Raw genomic sequence first — 5458 nt, forward strand, 5'->3', positions numbered from 1 at the left:
AAAAAAAAAAAAAAAGTTATTATGCAACCAGGAAAATAGGAAAAACCGTTATGGAAACTTCTCTTTGTAAGTAGATTTTGTTGTGTGTTAATCTGGGAGTCCTTTGCAGCTGAAGGGAGTCACAAAGTGATGTATAATACATGAAATATCTTGAGTAACTGTTGGATTGGTGTGGGGGTGTTTGAGAGCTGGCAGATGCATTGCACTTACAAGAATGTGACTGAAAGAGCTTAGGGATTTCCTTGGTTGGTTGGTTGAGTGTAGTGGCCACTGTTACTCCTTATATCACAAATTGTTACACGATGAACTTCTGCTTATTATAAATATTGTTAAAGGACGGTGAATATCTAAGGCAGAAGAAGAAAGCTGCTGCAATTGTGATATACATAAAGAAATACAAGAGAATATAAATCATCTCCCACTGCTCCACTCACACCTCGGATAGAAATAACTGATCACAAGGAGCTGTGTGGTTTGCTTCATATTCTATACAATTCCTATCAAGCCTGCTCAGTCACAGAGTTTCATAAGCAAAAAGCTACCTGGGAAAGAGAACGCAGTTCTCTGAGACTAAACAGCATTTAAATAACGCCACCATTCATGTTCTTGTTCTGCATTGGGTAGTTTGAATCCCTTGGAAAGCCCAATGTAAGTGGACTGCTCAAATCTTAGAGGTAATTGTTTTGCTTATTTTCACTTGTCCTTTTCTCAAACTTAATATTTCATGCGTGGCCTTGTTGCTCCAATCTGTGACTTCAACATTTCAGAGGCTAAAGGTTAGCTGGCTTAGAGGTCTGCTTCTCATTTTTGCTTTCATAATGGCATGAACAAGAAAGGGAAAACTTGGAGCAGTTTCATGGAAGTTTTACTTTCTTTGCTCATGTTTGTAAGTTTGAGCAAGAATTACTTGTATTATATTCTTACTGTACGGGTTAAAGGAGTATGAAAGAATCTTGAAAAGAGAATTGTGGATAATATGTATGTCTTTATATTTCCTTTTCTTTCCTTGTCATTACTGCAAAAAAACTTAAAAAAAAAAAAAAAAAAAAAAAGGGAAAAATAACAGAAATCAGCATTTAATGTTAAAGGCATTGGCTGTTCTACAACTGGTTAAGCTTGCACTACAAACAGTGAGGTAGTGTTGAGTAAACAGAGCGGCACCATGCCTTACAGTCAATAGAGCCAGTGCTAAAGATCACATTGCTATTGAAAGTTTGTCCTTGAAACAGAGGTAAGAGAGAGTGGGGGTCGTATAGAATACTGTGAAGAGAGCTTGTGATGAAATAAAAAAATTTAGGAAATGCTAGTTGCATCATATTAAAACCTAGAGTTCAGGAGGTATGTTCAGCATTTTCTTTCAGGCTGCAGTGAGTTGTTCTTTGAGCTGAGCTGACAGCCAGCAGCCTATGAGGAGTGTGAGGCACCATCATAATCCTGTTTGAAATATAGGTAAAAGGTTGACAGAATATGGATTGTTGTTGTTGTTGCTGCAAATATTTCAGGTTTCCTGAATCTTATCTTTTGTAAAAAGACAGACTTGTGAATAACCCACACAGACACATGCTAAGGTGATCTGCAAGGTTTGTAATTTTTCTGCATTTTGTTTATTATTGCTTTCTGGTGGCCTCTTCCATAGGGCTTAATTTAAACAGAAAAACAACCTGCTTTTTCTCTGCAAGTGTTTCTTATTGGTCGGTTCCCTGACACATGATACAGTTGTAAAGTAAGTCCAGAAACTGCAGTTCTTACACTGCTGGACTGGGCTTCTTTTGTCTCACACAAGCCCAACTTCTGGTCCTGTTCACATTTCAGCACTCTCTTATTAAAACAGACCGTGCTTTTGAAGATAAAAGCTGTGACCTGATTGCTGTGACATTTAGGTGGCCTGAACCACGCTCTCCCCTTTTATGCGTAATGCATTACCTGAATTAGATGCTGTAGATACTGTAGTTGGAAAGCATGCAAACAAGCTAGGGCTGCAAACTTCTATCTGAGAAATAATTAATCAAATATGGTCATAAAATCCTCAAGTGGTGTGGGTTTGGACAAGTCTTTGACTTGGCAGAGGGCATTCTTTCCTAGGAAAAACTAAACTTTTAGGTAGTTGTTGTTTGCTTTGTGACACAAAGGCCCAGGTCCAGTTAAAATGAGGCAAGGAAATAAATAAGGTATAGACTGTTTCAAAAGTGTAAAGTTTCTGATGTTGAGTCTCAGCAATATTTTTGATGCTGTACAAGCTGTCCCTGGGACAGACAATCCATGACAACCATTGCTTTGTTTCTGTATTTATATTATACTGGTTACTGAACCAGTCTTAAGAAGAGGGGGAGAAAGGAGGAAAAAAAAAAAAAAAAAAAGTTTTTTTATGCAGAAAACCCATGGCAGGTTAGCTTCATCTAAGCTAAATGTACAACCTCTCCGTGTAACTGTGAAAGAATATGATGAATTTAAAAGTATTTGTTGAATGGGAAGAATGTGATCAACTGGAATTTTTTCCCTTGAACTCTTACCATCATACTAAGAGGTGTATGTGGCTGTGCAGCTCCCTGACTTTACAACTCTATGGTGACCACTGTGATGGCAGTGAGGACAGAGTGGTATTATTTATTGACATTTCAAATTCCCAGCAACCAAGGATGAAAATGAGTATCTTCAGATAGCTTTAAAAATAGTTATCCTGTATTTATTTATTAACTGCTTGTTGTTTTGAAGGCTTACTGTGTTTGGAATTTATGGCAGAACTCCAGGCAGATGTTGATTGAGGCTTTAATCCCACTATCTTTGTTGGTAGAAGTTTGTGCCACGTATGGAGAAGTGTTGTTTTTTGAATATGAGAAAGGAAACAGGAAGGGTTTGTGTCTATACAGGCACTAGATGAAACTGTGTTGCAAAAACATCAGAAGCAGCAGGAGGTGTGTGGTACCTGGTTTGCTGTTGTTGAAACTCTGTTCAGGAAAGAATACAAAATGACAAGGCTAGCAGGTAGAAAGAAGTTGCACAGAAGACTTGAGTGGAAACCAGCTTGCAGTGCTTGCAAGCTGGGTGCCCTTTCCTGCAGCTCCTTGGGACTGAGGTAGGCAAACCTGTTCTTACGCTTTGGAATTCCAAAGTTGGATGGAAACTGTGCCAGCTGTGGGCAATACATGGACCAATGGTGGTATACCATCTCAGGTATGCCTATGGTGGCCATTGTGATTGATTACTCAGTTATTTCATACCATTTCAGTACCTTCATACTATAGGTGATCATGCTGAGCACTGTTTGACCATCTGTGGCATGCTAGAAATGAAAGCCACACCTTTGTCCAGGCTAGTTTTCAGTCACTGAGTAATCTCAGGCATTGGTGTTGAAGAGAGTAAAATCAAACTGGCAATATTGTTTTCTAGCATTTCTGGTGAGTGGACCTGGGCTGCTTGTGTCATCTTCTTCAAGTTTTCTCCACAGAGAAATGAAGCCCAGAAGCAATTCTTTTTTCACGCTTAAATGGTATCTAAATGTAGTAACTTCTATGTTACTGGAGGGGGGGGGGAAATCAACTGCAGCTTGTTGGCTTAAGTGTTGTTTTTTCTCCATACAGCAGTTTCAGTACAAGGTCACCATGCATCCATTATCAGCCATGTGGAGTAGCAGTTAACAGATGAACAAAGGCAATGGCTTACTATAGGGTTCACTGTTTAAAAAGTTACCTAGCACAATAAAGGGTTATCATACTTGTAAATACTGCTGAAAAGCAGTCTGCACACTTTCCAGTAGTATTGACATGCTTTAAATTCCACCATTGCATGGGTAAAGCTCACATTATCAACAAGGTTTGAAGAGTGAAGGAGTAGAAAACTGCCAGTGGAGAGTATTGTAAATAAATGTGAAACCCTTGTGGGTGTTGAGTCGAAGGCACAAAGTCCAGGTGAGAGCATATTCCAAAGTCATCATGTCACACATGGATATGGTGTGTATGTTCAAGTTTTATATACCAAACGGATGAGCTGTTACTCGTGAGATTTCTCATGCTGTTAAAGCCTTTAATTCTTATGGGAGACTTCCCTGGGTGTTTGTTTTTCAGCAGTGCTCCAATCTTGCTTATGTTTGGGAGCAGAAGAGTTATTTTTATCAAACTCTGCTGCATCTCACCCTTCCTCTCAAGATGCACACAAACTCCACGTATGTGCTAAGGTGACACTGATGTAACAAACTCTTGTGTAACTGCAGAGTAGACAAAACAAAGAGCCCTAAGAGATCGGAGTCATAGAATAGCTGAGGTTGGAGCTGACTTACGTATATTTTCTAGTTCAACCCCTTAAGGCAGGGGCAGCTAGAGCAGGTTGCCCAGGACTGTGTCCAGTTGGCTCTTGTGTATCTTCAAGGATGGGGAGATGGCAAATTCACAGGGCAGACAATGGAAATCTCATTCCAGGAACTGCACCTGCAAGTATATGCTTGGTTGAGGCTGTTCTCTGGTGATAAATTGTAGAGAGCACTCTGTGAAATCAGTCTCCAAGGCCTGCAATATCTTTGCATGTTGAAGCTGAAGATGTAGTGGACCATTTTCAGAGAGGCTGTTTTGGTTTTTCGTTTGTGTTTGATGCTTCTCTTAGCAGGAAGAAGACACATCATTTTGTGACGTGTGCTACAAGCAAAGAATAACTCACACCAAAGGCCTAAAAGACAGATAAAGCTCTGATCTTATGACTTACAGTAATGTGTAATAAGTAATGATTATTTTGTATTTTTTTTCTAAACACAAGTCTGAATATCTCATATGGTGATAAGTAGTCTGGCTTAAGTTGAGGCGCATGAGATGCATGTTTAGGCTGCACTTTGCAGTGAACAAGTGTGTGGTCTCATTGCTAGGAGAGCTATAATTAGGGAGAAAAGTTTAGTATCTTCTTCAGTTGACCAAGAACATATGTCGAAGTAGGGGAGTTTGCATGAAAATGAGCTCTGATGTTTATGCATTGAAGGAAAAAAGCACTTTATAGTTGCTATTTGAGTTGTTTCTACAACATAAAACTGCTATATGTGCAAGTCTGAAGATCTTAGTGTCACTGGTACATTGAGGTAGATAAATTCCTTTTGTCAACCTGTCTGATAAACCGTTGTTCTCAAAATTCATAATGCTAGTAAAATGTAATGAAAATGTGATCATTTTCAGGATCCAAAGCAAAGCTTTGAGAAATAATGATGTGAAATTTAGAAACCTCAATTTCATAAATTTAGAAAGCCTGAGTTATTAGACAAACAAACACAGAAGCTCAACTGATCTGGTGAGACTTCCTAGTTTAACTTGTCCCTATGCATAATTCTGTACAAAGACAGATCCTTACATACACATCTGTATGTAAGAGCCACATGCCTGTAATGGAGCCTATGCTGTCCTACTTTTCATTCTGGCAACTCGCTGTTGGAGGAGATCTTTTACATAGCTTAAAGAATAAGTTTGCAAAAGAGACCTGAAGTAGA

Source organism: Meleagris gallopavo, chromosome 13, assembly GCF_000146605.3.
Source record: "Meleagris gallopavo isolate NT-WF06-2002-E0010 breed Aviagen turkey brand Nicholas breeding stock chromosome 13, Turkey_5.1, whole genome shotgun sequence".
Lineage (NCBI taxonomy): Eukaryota > Metazoa > Chordata > Aves > Galliformes > Phasianidae > Meleagris > Meleagris gallopavo.